This window comes from Numida meleagris, chromosome 11 (assembly GCF_002078875.1).
Source record: "Numida meleagris isolate 19003 breed g44 Domestic line chromosome 11, NumMel1.0, whole genome shotgun sequence".
Classification (NCBI taxonomy): domain Eukaryota; kingdom Metazoa; phylum Chordata; class Aves; order Galliformes; family Numididae; genus Numida; species Numida meleagris.
Window position 1 is genome coordinate 9,205,700 of NC_034419.1, and position 15,770 is coordinate 9,221,469.

Sequence of the window (15,770 nt, forward strand, 5' to 3'; positions counted from 1 at the left end):
TCCGATGGTTAAACTCTTAGTAATTCTAGGTTCTGGAGACAAACGTCAAAGCAGAGGGCTCTTCCCTTCATTATTCAAGTAAAGGCCCCATCAATATTATCTGTAATAAGAATCTGCTGTTGACATGGCTCACCCCGCAGTTCCTGTTCCAGGCAGTAGTCCCTGTCAATAGGATTAAAGTGGAGGAATGCCTTTGACAAGTCCACCGGCTGTTGATTCATTGCTGCCATCAGGCTGCAGTCTGGGAAAGGCACCGGGCAGTGTTGGTGAGTCTGCTATGGCCAGATGGGGCACACAGCCTGCACGCTTTCATTTCTGGTGCTGGAGGACAGTGGGTTGAGATGGGGAGAGGGACAGCCCGTGAGCGGCTCACATTGCTCATGCCCTACATCTGCACCTTTGGGTATGGAATGGAAAGGAAGATGGATGCCAACTCATCTTTCTCCAGGAGTACAGCCATGTTTTTTTGGTGATGGGGATGAAGGGCTTTGCTAAAGGGACCAGAAGTACCACGATCAAAATGAAATAGTGTGGTAAATGCTCTGGGCACCCAGAGCTGCAGATTGCTGGCACACACGTGGGCAGATCCAAACCTTGACTACCCTTTGCTGTCTTGCTTCATGAAGCTCTTGATACAATGGCTCTGTCATCGCCCATTGGCTTGCACAGGCCTGTGTTTGCAAATCGTCAGCTCCCCATCCCTGCAGGCAGGTGGTCAAGGAGGGACCAGTGGGTCCATGGAGCCATCTGGGTCCAACAGTGGTGAAAAACCAGCATGGAACTGCCCAGAGAGGTGGTGGTGCCCCATCCCTGGAGATACTCAAGGTCAGACTGGACGGGCTCTGAGCACTTGATGGAGCTGTAGGCGTCCCTGTTCATTGCAGGGGGGTTGGACCGGGTGACCTCTAATGGTCCCATCCAACTCAAATGATTCATGAGTCTATAATTCTATGATTCTAAGTAAGAAAAAAAGTCAGCTGCCAGGGAAAATCATGGCCTCCTAACCTTCTGCCTCTCAACTCTTCGAGCACATGGGACACATGCATGCACCAACACCATCATCTTTTCCAGTGACTAAGTCCCTGCCTAATCCATTCTGTTCCTGTCCCCTCAGGTGCAGAGGCCAGGTCAGGAAGCAGGCAGCCCAGAGTAAATAGATTAGCTCTTTTTAAAATAAAACCTCTATTCTTATCCCGAGGAAAAAAAAAATAACAACCCTCATTTTCAGGAATTGTTACATTTAATTAGGCTGCAGGTTCCACTGGGCTCTACACACAGAGCCAAGAAAACACGAATGTCAAAATATTCTGCACGCGAGATGAAAAGCCCTGAGCCGGGTGATCCGGTGAAAGGGAGACCTGTCAGCTGGCCTGTCAGCTCGGCAGTAGGTTTTTCAAACCTAATTAAAATGATCTTTAAAAAGAGAGGGGGAAAAAAATTAAAGAAACACATTTTTCATTTTTTTTACCCCTCTTTTTTTTTTTAGGAAAAAAAGAAGTTTTTAATCAGCCTGATTTCCTGCGTTGAGTTTGCCAGGAGGAAAGTGAAATGGAGACAACGGGGACCCGCATGTGCACGCAGGAGTGGGACACAGGGGGATGGGGTCAGCCCTAGTAGGAAGGATGGGGCACTGGGCTCTGTCCTCGCCTGTTTCCTGCCAACTTTGGGAGGAATGGGACCTTTTGGGCTCTTTGTAAATAAACAGGAGCGCATCAAAGGAACACCTGAGTGCTGCACCCGTTTCTGGCTCACAGGCTCTTGGATTTTTGGCTGACAGCTCAGACCAAAAGGGCTTTTACCGCTCTGGAATTAGCAGCTCTGGTGCTTTGGAGCTGAAAGAGGAAGGGAGCTTGCAAACCCCAAAATGGAAGCTTCAGAGGACAGCTTTAGCTACCAAAGTGTTGCTCACATCCATGCTCACCTTCATGGGGTCACTCCCTCCTCTCCATGGGTTCGCTGTTTGTACGTGCAAGGCTGATCTTAGGAGCATGCTCCATGGGGTCCTGATGCAAAACGGAGGTTGGGAGGCACGGTGCAGAGCAAGTCCTGAGAGCTGCAACAAAATGGGCATAAACAAAGACAAAGGGATTTCAGACAAGAAACTCTAATGCTTAGGAAGAGATTGGACCAATAGGTCCATAAACAAAGTGTTTCCCCTGCCACCTCCCTGCCCTACTGTCTTTAAGAAATGTATTTGCTTACTTAAGCAATCTTTTTTTCAGCCTGGTTTCCTAAAGAAATGACTCTTGTGACCGCACCGTGGGTGTGGCTGTCTTTCTGTCCCTAATAAACCTTGAGAACTCGCTGGCCAATTTCAACCAAAATTGCCAGAGGGGCAGAGTCCTCGAAGAAACTGACTGCTTATGAACCTTCCCGGGGCCAGGCAGATGAGAGAAAGGAGAACCCAGGGTGGGAGAAAGGCTGCAGCAGGCACTCACTTGATACTAAACACCGGAGCATCCAGCCTTGAGCTGTAGCATATGCTTCTCTGCAGGGAGTTGAGCTCAGTGCCCTATAGGAACAGTAGCATCTGATATCCTCTCTTCCTGAGAAATGCCAATAAATAGAGTGGGGTCAGCAAGAGAAGCAGTCCCAGTTGGGTAAAAAACATATTTGCAGCCATAGGGTAGCACTGGCACCAGAACCATCAATTTTCAGCCCCGACCTATACTTCAAAACCAGGTTGGTAGTAGCCAGCTGCCAGTGCCTCTTTCCTATGTAACAGTGTGGGGATGCTGCTGGCTGGGGAGAGAGCACAGTGGCTGAGTTAGCAGCCCCTCAGGGCCGGTATGTGCCAGCGCTAGCAAAAATTCGGAGTCAGAAGTCTTTTTTTCAGGTTGAGTGTAATGATGGATGCAATCAATGAAGGAAAAAAAATCCAAGGGAGCTACCAAGGGTTTGGATGGGCAGTGAACACCTGTTGTCCATGCCAATGCAACAGGCAGAGGAGTGAGAATTAAAAAGCGTATTTCAAAAGCAAGATCCCTATTTCAAAGTCTTACCCCCACTCCCACAGCATTAAATTTGGGAATCTCTAGAAAACATCTCAACCATCCATTTCACTGCGATGTCCTGGTACCTTCTCATCCCTTCTCACCAATGCCTTGCTATCTCATCTCTCACCCTACCAAAACACGAAACAAAACCCAGAGTTCTCCTGGAGCAACCCAACACCTTGAAGGCAGCCCAGCAGGTTTTCCCATGCCATTGCTCAGGGAAAATTCCCCTTGCTGACCTTCGGCTGGGCAGGGCCATGCGGAGCAGAGCCGCAGCCTTGCGCAAGGTGCTGTGGGGGACATGGATGGGTGGCTTTGCCCCCTGGTGACCAAGCTACCGGTGTAGGGTTTTGCGTGCCTAGGAATCATGTCCACAGGGGAATAGCTAGAGCTGGCATTTTCAGGCCCCTGTGACCGGCCGCCCATTGGGTCATTTAGCAGAGGGAGAGCAGATAATATCCTGCTGGACTGGTCTGCTGAAGGGCCGGTCCCCTCCGGGGTGCTGTGGCTGTGCGGCCAAGCCTGAAGGCACGGGAGCAGAGTGTGCTCCGTGCCTTTATAGCTGGGCTGCGTCACCACTGGGGCGAGAGGGGGCCATAAGACATTGCAGGCTCTCCCCCGCAGAGGGTAAAAAGTCAAAAGGGTATTAAGCTGTCAGGTTGGGGCAATTTATGTGTATAAACAGAGCCCTGTTTTGCTGATTTACACCCTGATAGTGCACGGCCCACAGGTAACGAAGGCAGCACATCCCCACATCTGTCGGTGGAAGCAGTTGGGATTGACTGACCCATAAAACTGTGGGGCCTGAAGTTATCGGCCTTCACATCTACATACACACACGCAAAGAGCCCCAGCCAGCGAGTGCTCGTGGAGTAACACCATATAAGCAATAAACGCTTTCCCCCAGCAAAAGTTAGGAGGGAGATTAGATAAGGTGGCTAAAACAAACTTTAACCACCACGATGAGAGCTCAGCCAGCCTGTCCTTTCGCTTGGCTAGGTATCATAGAATCATTAAAGCTGGAAAGACCACAAAGACCTTCTAGTCCAGCCATCAACCCATTCCGCCATGCCCACTCGCAGAATCATAAATGTTGGAAAAGATCACTTAGATCATCTAGGTCAACCATCAACCCATGCTTGTTATTGTTCTAGACCATGTCACTCAATGCCATGTTGTGGCATACAGCACTGGGTGCCAACAGCCCAAGTCAACCCAAAACATCTTCTAGGGAAATAATCAGGGTTGCAGAGGCCCCAGAAAGCTACATCCTTCCCTACAACAAGAAAGCAGGTTGTTCCCAAGCACCAGAACCCATGGGTGGGACCAAGGGGGCATGGGCTGGTGCCTGTCCTCAGCCATCGCCATGGGGCAGCACTTGCTTCCCACCATTGCAACTCATGCCTTCAACATCATTGTGCTGCTGTGGGGCTGTGAGCAGACACTGCATTCCTTCTCTGTCCAGCAGATTTCAGTGTCAGTTGCATGCTTTGGGCATAAATAACAATTGGAAAAAATAATTGCATTTATCATGTTGTCAACTCAGCCAGCTACATAAGAATGTTACATAGCAAAACCGCAGAGTTCAGCCTGTTTCCACGCAGGCAGCAGAACAATGACTGGCAGGAATCCCCTGACATCAGACACTCGTGTTTAACTCAAACAATTTTTCTCCCAACATCTCCAATCCACCAACCTGGGATGCTGCAGGAGCCCGGCCAACAGGTGACCCTGAAGATGATGGAGATAGTGCTGGCCAGAGGACAACTTCCAGCAGCAGCCACCACACCAGGCTTGTTCTCAACTATTTTGTCAACAGAGGCTTGGAAAGATGCAGGATTAAACCTTGCAAATGATTTGCAGGAAATTAAACTTCCCCTGCTGCAGGCAGCAGCAATGGGTGGCAGATTATTGAAGAGGCAAATGATGGCTCTTCCAGTGACACCATGGGCCAGATTGATAGCTGGTTGGATATTAGGAACAATTTCTTCTCAGAAGGAGTGGTGAGGTGCTGGCACAGGCTGCCCAGGGAGTGGTGGAATCACCATCCCTGGAGGTGTTCAAGAACCATGGAAATGTGGCAATGAGGAACATGGTCAGTGGGCAATAGTGGTAGTAATTGGACAGATGGATTCGATGATCTTAGTGGTCTTTTCCGGAAATTACATCAGCTGTAGACTCCCTTGGACTTCATTATACAAATGGAAAAACATCCAAATGAACCTGTTCCTCTACCCACAAGTTACAAACAGTTGGCAGTGACAGAAGTACCACTTGTCAATGTCTGATCCTGCAAAATGAGACACATTAGCCTAAGCTACATTCAATCTACAGCAAAGCAACCCTGGCAAAAGCCTGTTCATCTCATCAAATTTTGAACTGCTTCAATATTATTTATCAAACAACACTAACACACAGAAACACCAGCACAAACATGCTTAACTCAGTCCTAAGTGCAGATTCATGCTGAGAATACAGGTTGTTGTGGACATCCCTCTCCTCTAGATCATGCTGTGCTAGATGATGCTCTGACCACGAGATGCACATTGCCATCCCTCTGGTGGATATAAGCCTTTACAAGTCAAGATGGATAAAAACCACATGGCTGAGAAGCCTGTGGATAAGGTAACATGTCAGCTAGCACAGCTGCTGCAGAGTGAACTCCTTTCTAGAGCTTTGGAGTTGCAAGTGACACACCCTACAGTAGTTTTAAATTAATTTTGAAGCGTTCATCCAGGAACATGTATTACATTAGTTTAAAAATAACTTCTGGCTTATTTCACCATTGTGTGTAGATCAGGGTAAAATGTTCCCAGGAACATTGGTGGAAGTTTCACCTCTTCCAAACCACTGGGATTTTTGATACTGACCCCATTGCGAGCAGGACTTCAGCTTTTCCCTCCATGTAGGTGCCAGTCACCAATCTGTATTGGATCAGTCCTGCTAAGATGCTATGTAAGGAGGCAGACCATACATTACCAAGGCTGGCCAAAGCTCCCAGATGACTTTCACCCCATACCCCAGATGTTTCTTTACTGTCCTGCTTCCTGGAGCACCCAGCCTAGACAAGCAGCTTTATCCTTTGTTCTTGCACTCACCTGTATCACCATATTTGTTGTTTGCTGGGGCCTGGCTCCCCAAGCGATCCGTATTCCTCCCTATCAGTGACCTCTCCTCTTCATTATTTACTGCTTCCTGGCTCATTACACCATCAGTAGACCACATCAGTGGTGATTTTACATTTTCTTCCATGTCGTTGATAAAGATATTAACTGCAAGAATACTGGAGGGACCTTGCTGCAAACACAGCTGGCGGATGATTTACAGTTACATTTGGAGACCTGTCAGGGAGCCAGGTTTTAATCCATTTAACGCACACCCTCTTGATTTTATACTGCTCTAGATCCTTAATCAAAATGTCATGTGGTACCCAGTCAAACGTCTCACAGAATCCTTGTACACTACTATCACTTTTATCAACTAAACCAAAGAGAGACATCACATTCTATTTTCCATGAACTCATGCTGATTGGCATTAATTACAATTTTTCTTCTTTAATTGTTCATGGACTCCCACAAATAAGGACTGACTCGTACCACCCAGCACATCACTCACAGCATCCCTCTGACTCATCCTTGGCCTCAGAGCGCGTGTGCTTTGGGAGCAGTCATCTCACAAAACCCAAAGTTGGAGCTGAGCACAGGCACAATTATGGAGACCACTCTGACAACTGCGGTCCTTTTGGGGGTTTTTCCTCTTCTAGAGGGCTGGGAGAGCAGATGAGCTGCTCCTGTCTTGGGCACCACCTCCACTCCCCCTCACCTCTCCAAGGATAAAGCCTAGAAATGATCAGGAGAGTCTTTTTTTCATGAGCAAATAGAGGATATGTAGTACTCAGATAATTGCAAAAGAGGCCAAAGCTGTTTGTTCAGTATGTAGATGAGACTGAAGTATGCTTCCAGCAATAACAGTGGATATTATCTTGCTATCACTGCTATTTGGTTTTCTTCCTTGAAGGTTGGAAGTAATTCACTAGCTCATACCTGGGTCAATGCCTTTAGTTCTTTCAGCTCTCCAAGTGAAATTTAGAGCAATGCCACGGCACCTGCCCCATACTGGAACCTCTTTAACCCTGAGATTCTGTTTGTTTGCTTTTAATCTACAAATCATTGTCCAGGTGGCTTGACTGGAAGTATTCTTTTTCATTGAGGAATGACAGATGATAAAAGAAAACAAGAATTCTCCTTCAAAACATTGGTTTTCATTTTGATGTAATCAGTATTTCTCAAAAATTTGGAGCAGAGCAAGAAGCTTAGTTCAACTCAGCTATCTCTTGAGGGAGGCACTATTTGTTTTACTTTTAATGGTTTAAATAAAACCAAAGGAAATTTCTAGGGAACAAATGTTTCATGTCGTGTGGGAGAGGGACAGAAACTACCAGGTGCAATAATTCAGCCACATTCAGATGAAGTCACTAAGATTTCAGCATCACTGTAACTGTGTTTATTTATTTGCTACTAATGTTTTAGCTGAGAGGTTTTTGCCATCTCCAGACCTGGAGAAATACTACAGGAGCTCACCTGCAGCTGTCTCTTCTCAGGTGTGCTAGCTTCAGTTAAGATTAGCTGCTTAGAATAGAGATGATGGTTTGGTGGTCAGTATTGGTTGTAGGTGGATAGTCAGACTGGATAATCTTAGAGGTTTTCTCCAGCCTTAATGATTCTATGATGATCACTCATTACTACCACAAAAATAATTCCCAGATAAGATCTGCTTGGAAGATCTTATCTGGGAATAGATGCATTTATATAACCACTGAAAAAGCCCTTTTGAAATCCGAGTTTACCAGTCCTTCGCATTCAGGCATCAAAGCAGAGGAGCCTGGGTGACATGAGACTGCATCTCCCTGCACAGGACCATTCTCTGAGCTTCCCCTCCACCATTCTGCACTTGTCTCACTATGAAGAAAATGACTGCTGGGTGGCAGAGACGTCTCCCTGCTTGGTGCTGTCCTGAGGAGCAGCACAGCAGACAGCGGTTTTCAGCTGTAAGAAAATCTCTGGCCCTGCATTTTTCATCCTTCCTCTGCTTAAGGCAAAAACTTGGCAAGACAAGCTAGAAAAACACAAAGGATATCATAATCTCAGGGTTAATGGCTGTACTGCTGAAAACTTTGCAGAGCCTTTGACTTATTAGTGAGCTCCAGAGCTGCTCTGGCATTAGAAGTCACCTATGCATTTGAAACAATCCCCAACATCAATAGATCTCACCAACATCCCCTCGCCACAACCCAAGCGCCTGCAAGGGTGCTAATCCCCAGCCAACATTCCCTTCACTAAATTATTTTTAAAAGATGATGCAGCTAATGCTCCTTATTCCAAGAGAATCCTGCATTGTTTTCCTTGCAAATTGCTCCTCCAACAGGATAAAAGCTACAGCCTCTCACTTTCCCACTTCAAAATAACCCTTCTTTGCTGGAGCAGAGGGCTGTGAATGAAGTGAATCCCAGCTTGCAGCTGTGTCCAGGTCTGGTAACAACTTAGAGTGACAACTTGATGGCTGTGCCTATGTCTAGCTATGACTGTGTTGGCACTGGCAGCCGCAGCGGTGTGGGGAGCAGGGCCGTGCAGGAGTCAGCAGCATGGAAGGGCTCTGTGTTGGCAGAACAATGGGTTTGCTCCAGGCACAGCTACTGATTTTTAACAGCTCCATGCCAGGAACCCCATACGGGATTGCATCATGGAAAATCCTAGTGGAAAGCCAGGAACAAAGGAAAGATGTCACACTGCTTTTGAAAAGAATGCATTCTCCAGTCCCTTCGGTGGGAAGGCACAGCCCAAGGAACCTGGACTCCCTCGAAGACTCGAGGCAAACCCCAAGACATACAGCAGACGTGAGTGGAGAAAAGGGCACTGCTCAGGAGGCTCCATCCCGCTCTGCATCACTTGTTCATTGTCTGGGGATGGAGAGCACGCGTCTTTGTGGGAAAAATTCCTGCACTGCATCCCTTTATTGAACTGTCCCACGGTCCCCAAAGAGCCCAGAGTGCCCATCAGGACAGATGATGTGACAATGCCCATAAGCTACTGAGCTCTCATCTTGGATCCAGCATCCCCAGAAAGGGAGCCAGGCAAGGGCTGTGTCCCTGGGAGCCAGGGCTGGGGACACTGGCTGGGCTCTGGCCAGGTTCTGCTAGCTGGAACACACCCAGGGCTGCTTGCTTATGTAATGACATGCCACCATCCTCAGACAGAGCCCAGGCAGGAGGATCTGCTCTTCCACACGGAAGTACAGCAAAAGGTGCAAACAGAATCCCCGTGTGACTTGTGCTCCGATGCAGCATGTAACAAAAATATAGACCAACCCTTTCTTGCTTTTCTAATTCTAAACTGCTCTTCTGTGTCCTTCTGCACTTGGAAGGACAGTGTGGAGTAGTTGTTTGGGAGGCTCCAGTTCCTCCTTTGCTGCAGCCTTCCCAGCTCTGCCACCCAAGCACTCTGGTCCTCACCTGCAATGAGGACAATCCCACAAGCCAGCGTGATGCATGCAGGTCTCACGGCAGAAAAAGAACACCTCATTACCGTGCACAGAAAGGATGCAGTAGAGGTTGCAAGCCAGCCTGGAAAAACAGCGTATTTGCATTCTCATTAGTTATATGGGAAACAGCGAGGAAGATTTTTTGGCAATGAAGCTAGCCATTGATTTGCTCACTTGGCTGAAAGACTGATGCCAAGGAGCAGCAAAGCAAAGCAAGAGAGCTGGCCCGGAACCAGGGGATTTTGCAGAGCTCTCATTTTGCATTCATTGCCCTTAGTCTAGGGGTCTTAAGTGCTGTCAGTTTAAGGGCATGAGTGAGAAACTGGATTGCAGAAGGAACTCTTCCCTGCTTGCATACAGACCTCTCTGCCATTCCCCTCCACTCCAGCCTTGGCCAAGCGGTGTAGTATTTGGACAGGAAAGGCTTAGAGGTGGCCACCTATCATGGAAACTTTTTTCCTCCTAATTGTCCATTCAGATAAACACCTTAAATTTGCTCTGGCTTCATTCATATGCTTTTTTATGTTTGCTTTACCAATAATATTCTAACAAAGGTATTTACTACCGGGAACATTTATAGAAATGGCAAATAATAGAGACCTCATAAACATGGCAATTCAGACCAGAATCTGGTTCTGAAAGTCACGTACTACTGTTTCAGAGAAGAAACAATGCCGTGTGAACATTCGCCCAAGCCAAAGTCACCAGCACAGCTGAGATTTCAGCCATTCAGTAGCAATGGGTTCATTATCAAGATATATTGCCTGAATTATTTCTAGATGTTATTCAGAGAATTATTTCAAATAATTGACATATGTAAGAAAATAACTGGCTCTGAACAGAGGAATTAAACTTGTCACATTAGAGCTGAATAAATGCCCTGCCACTATTCACTGGTCTACTTTTGGATACACTAAATTGCCCCAGATCCAATCTTTAACCCCACTGGGGCTGAAGAAAGCATTCTCCTGGGGCTTGGTGCACGGTGGTTTGGGACGCAATCCCTGCGGCCACAGTCCTGCTCTCCGTAGGGGGACTGCAGCCTTATCTCGAGGGCTCCCCATTGTATTTGAGGAAGGAGACTCAGCAGTTTCACCTTTCACTCACCCCGGGGTAATTCCTGCGGTCTTCAGCAGAGCCGCAGTTCCACCTCTGTGCGCAGGAGGAGAATGGAGCTAGGTTTGATCTTGTCCCCCGTCATTGTTCTGGCATGGCGGGGAGGTGCAGGGAGGTCACTGGGCTTTTGTTGTTATTATTTGTAATGCCCACATTACCTCACGGACACCAGAAACAATTGCATCTCTCGATGCCCACGGAGAAACACTATTCCATCAACCTCCGTGTGTGCTGTGGTTGACTCGTGTCCCACGGGTGCTGTTTTACAACCCACATCCATACCTGTGCAAGCAGCCTTGGCCATGGGGTCGCTACACATACATGAGGCAGCCCAAGGAGTTGGGGTGCAGGGTCAGGCTGCACACAGAGGAGAAGAGATATAGACACATAAGATATAGAGAAGACATCTTTGAGGTCCCTTCCAACCTAAGCCTTTCTATGATTGTGTGATTAGACAAGTGGAATAACCAAGCAAAGAGGCACGTTGGCATGTAAGTTGGTAAATGGGTGACTTGCTAGCTGCACTGTGCCCAGGACATTTATTGTTCCTGTTAGCGCAGCTTGAACCCATCTCATGCAACCCCGCAGAGGCTTAACCTGACTGAGGACCAAGCATTGAGCAACTCCAGGGTTTAGCTGGCCACAGGGCTCACTTTGGGGAAGGAGTCTGCTCAAATGGGGTCTGAAGAAGGATTTGAGTGAGAAAGGGCCAAGGGGTCATTGGGGCAGATCCGATACATGCAGCTCACAGCCTGGGGGTATCCAATGTCCCAAAACCAAGCAGAGCCCAAGAGCTGGGCCAACTTTTCAGCCATCAATAGGACCAACAAAAAGTAACAGCAATAACTGGGAGGATCTGAAAGAGGTCCTTTGCTGTCCCCCACCACCCCTCCCTTTTTTATTTGCCTGAGTGACAGAGGATTTAAATGCAAAGTGGATCTAATGCACACCCTGAAGTCGGCTGGCAGTATGCAAATGACCTGTCAGATTAAAATCTGAATGAAAGAGATAACAAGCTTATCTTCATAACAAAAGACTCTTACGGGCAAACTATCTGACGCAGTGTTGATGTTTGTTTTAACCCGTGGACTTTGGACAGTGCAATATTTCTGGGGCTCTGGTCCCCAACGCTTTGCTCCCTGTGCTGCACGCGTGTGTTTGTATTGCGCTGCAACAAAAGGAGAGTGCTGCGATAATAAGAAGGGGGGGGGGGGGGGGAAGAAGCCTACTAAAGGCTCTAGCGTTGCTTTCAAAGTCTTTTTTGGGGGTGCCAAACAAACCAGCAATAGGTCAGCTCACGCTCGCGACCAGCGCTACAGCTGCAGTGAGAAAAAGCAAACACAGCAGCGGGGGAAAGAATTAACGGAGGGGGCTGGGGGCGAGGAGGGCGATTTATTCTTCCGGCACGTGCAGAGGGGCTGGGGCTGGATCAGCTGTATTTATTCTGTGAAAAGGGGAAAGAAAAGGAGGCAAAAGAGCAAAGCAAGTTTCATCGCACCAGAGAAAACAAAGATTTTCAATAAACTCCCCATCGCCACCCCCTCCCTGGAAAAGGGGGAGAGGGAAATTAAAAAAAAAAAAAGCTGCAGGTGTTTGTGAGGGGTCTGTATAGAAGCCACACAGGGAATTAGCAACAGAGGAAAGTTGCCTTTGGAAAAGGAATTGGCCCTGAATAGATTTGCATTTCTTAATTTAGGAATCATCAGCAGGCAAGGGGCACAGCGAGCATCCCCCCCACAGCACAGGGCTTCAAAGCGAGTTGGGACGCGTGGCGGAGGGCTGGCAGTGGGGCTGCGTACTCACATTCCCAATGGGACGCGGCCCCTGCCACCACCCCGCTTCCATTTCCTCAGACAATGAGGAGTGCGAGCTTCTTTGCTAACATTCACACAGAAACCTGTCCCCTTCCACAGGGTTTTGGTATTTCAGCTCTGCCAAACATGTTCTAGGCTCCATGCTGACACTACCAACTCATCCAAATGGTCCTTTCTGGTAAGTAGCACCTTGCTGACGTGAGAAAGTCAAACTAAGCAAAGATCATAGAGTGGCTTTGGTTGGAAGGGATCTTAAAGATCATCAAGCTCCAACCTCCTACCACGGGCAGGGTTGCCAAATCTAGACGGTATAAGGAAGGTCCTCAATCAGATTAACTTACATATAACTGCAAACTCTTATCCTCAAACAGGCAAGGAGACTTAGTCAAGTTTTCCTACTGAAGTATGGAAGTTCTGGAGACAGATTCACCGAAACCCCATCCACTTTACAGCTTTAAGTCCCTCAGGGCTACTCCCTGCAGGAAGATCAGCTCTTCAAACCCAAATGCTTAGGGGGCTAAGGTGTTCTGTGGTGCTCAGCAAGTTGTAATCCCCTCCCAGACACCACACACTGGGCTGGAGCACACACTTGACAGTGGAAAGGAGAGCAGTTCTACAACTTCAAACTTACCCAAAATACACATGTTGAGATCTGCCTGCTATGTGATGCTCCAAGGAAGCACAGATCCATCACATATCACTTGCAGTGAAGTAGGAATCTCCAGAAGGACTGTGGAGGGCTGGATAAGGCGTGATTTATGTGGGATATTGGCAGGAGCATGTTCCAAGTGTTGGCATGCTCTGCAACAGGAGCCACGGTGCCTTCACTGCTTGGCTGGAGAAAAAGACACACACATGCCAATACAATTGTTCAAGACCTATTTCAATTTATGTTTGGCAAGCACAGCTCACCATGAATGGCCAAGCTGGGGCTGGAGAGCGATGCTTACGGGCAGCCTTTGCAAAGGACACCTTCCCACATGTGCTCTGAGCTGCTTCCCGGCTCAGTCCTGCACTTCAGAAACATGAATGCTCCAAAGCGCTCCTTGGGAGACAGGCTAGGAAGGAAAACCAGTGTCTGCCATGAGACATGGGAGCGTGAAGCCACAGCCAGGGACAGCCCTCCAGGGAGGTAAGTGCTCTGTGAGATAGCATTTCAGTTCCAGAAGGGAGAGGCAGAAAGAAATGTTAGAGAAATGCTTAAAAAAAAAAAAAAAAAAAAAACTATGAAGGGGGATTTGGACACCATAAAATGTATTCATTAGGGGTATTCCCAGCCCCAGAAATACCCCTGTCAGCCTGTTGGTCCCTTTGGCATTACTGTTGTTGTGTCCTGGTTGGATTTGGGGAGCTGGATCCTACTTTGAGTTGGTCTGAGCCATAGTACATGAGCACAGAACGCAGATGCTGATGGTGAGGTCTGCATCCTCAAACACGCAGTGCATTTGTTCTGGTCGTAGTGTATAGGAGCAGATTGAACAGCCCGGGAGCAGTAATTGGTTCTACAGCTCTCACCACCTTTTATGGCTATAAGGCATCTAAGAGCAAATTGTGACTTCTTCAGATTTGCTTAAAGCTTCTTCCTATTCTCGCTCACTCTGTGGGTGTTGCTGTTCTGCTTACCTGAGGCTGGGGGCAATACAGGCACATGGAGCAGCTCCTCGGCCAATGTGCAGTACTCTCTCCCAGTTTTTGGGTAAGCAGGGAATGGGCACCCACATCAAATCTGCTTGGCACGAACAGCACATGCCAGTAAAACCCACTGGCACAGGCAGGCACGGGAACCAGACAAAGGCAAAAATGCAGTGAAAGGGGTCGGTGTAAAAGAATCCAATTTTCAACCCTAGAACATTTTGCCGCCCTATTTTCCACATTCCAGGAAACAGCTCAGCTGGGCCCTCTCTCCCACACCTAGGTTTTAACAGCTGGCTTGACAGCACGAGCTTACCGTGCTGCCAGCTCCTATTGTTATCACGACGCCTACAATACACAAGTTTTTTTTCCTACTGCTTCAGTTTTAGCTCCCAAATGCTATTGATGAGATGATGGGGTGAAGGGTGCTCACGTACACTGATCTGGGTGCCCAGTTCTGGGAGGCTGGTCTCTAAGAGCTCCTTCCAGAGGAAGCTCAGAAGTTTGGAGGAGGAGCTTCATCTCTTTGGGACCCAAAACAGGTGCCTTAAAGGTGGGCAGCACTAATTGTCCCATATTCCTCAGCTGGAAAAGTGAGCATCTGACCTGTAGAGCTCTGGGAAAAGCTTGAAAATGTAATATGTAAGTGTCCCAATGGTTGCAGAAACAGAAAGAAGGCAAAAACCTCCAACAATTCAATGAACCTTTCAGCAGACCTCATTTCCAAGCCAAGGTCATCCTTTTGGCTGATGTGTTGGATCATGACCTCTAAATCTTGGACAACACCATAGCGAGGAAATAACACATTTTTTGTGATTCAGTGCAAGGATTTGGAGAAAGCATAGTCCACTCTACTCTGAACAGGAATCCAGGGATATTCACTGCCAAGAATAAACCTGGAACAAAAATGAGTAGGAATGTACAGAAAATTTAGGTCCTGGTTGCAGGAAACTATTTGTATTATGATATTTCCATCTGTATGAATAACAACTGTTTTACCAGCATATTTGAAGAGTCAGAGGTCCACTGGGACATGCCTCCGCTGAATAGAGAACTCGCCAGGCAGCGCGGCTCTGCAGCCTTTGGGGGCTCACCCTCACTGTTTGGGGGTCCCCAGCCTCCAATTCTACCCAGCAGATCCAAATCTATCCTGAGATTTACTCTCACAAGAACAGGAACTTCTTGGAAAGAAGTTTCCATCACAATCAAAAAAAGATCAACACCAAAAGCGTCTGCCTTAATAAGGGCCAGTATTTCATGCCATCATGCCTGTTTCTCAAGTGCCTTACTCAACTTTGGTGCTATATAAACAGTAATAAGCCACGAACACAGCATTCCTGCCCTTCTCCTTGGCGTCATCTGTTTGCTAGCGGGTTTGGGTTGAAGAAACAGTGGTGAGCAAAATCCGAGCACTAATTAAGCCTACAGGGCACATCAGACAGACCCGTCCTTGTGCTGGGTATTCACTCGTGGTCTTTTCTCAGCAATAATTCCAACCAGTGACATCCCCAGCTGTTATGACCCAACACAGCGCATTTGAGCAGTGAAACGCAGCTTTTCTGGCCCAATCTGTGCAAGGAGGAGGCTGTGCTGGCTCCAGAAAGGTAAGATAGGATCTAGAGAGATGACACCACCAAAGCTCGGGTGGGAGGGTAAAGCCAGACGGCTGAGAGA

General features: G+C 47.7%; 1 long non-coding RNA gene across 50 annotated transcripts in view; it reads right to left on the reverse strand.

Moving 5' to 3' along the window:
- LOC110404654 overlaps positions 1–15,770 on the reverse strand; it is a 124,716-nt gene that overhangs the window by 69,049 nt on the left and 39,897 nt on the right. For 39 of the 50 annotated variants that reach the window (XR_002442416.1, XR_002442410.1, XR_002442406.1 and 36 more), the window contains 4 exons: positions 13,096–13,299; positions 9,506–9,616; positions 2,439–2,546; positions 1,922–2,053 (listed from right to left, as the gene is read on the reverse strand). This is a non-coding gene — a long non-coding RNA (uncharacterized LOC110404654). Of the gene's footprint in view, positions 1–1,921; positions 2,054–2,438; positions 2,547–5,866; positions 5,956–9,505; positions 9,617–10,932; positions 11,008–13,095; positions 13,300–13,376; positions 13,523–15,770 lie in introns of those variants that run through there. The other 11 variants (XR_002442390.1, XR_002442430.1, XR_002442431.1 and 8 more) reach the window with 11 other exon arrangements.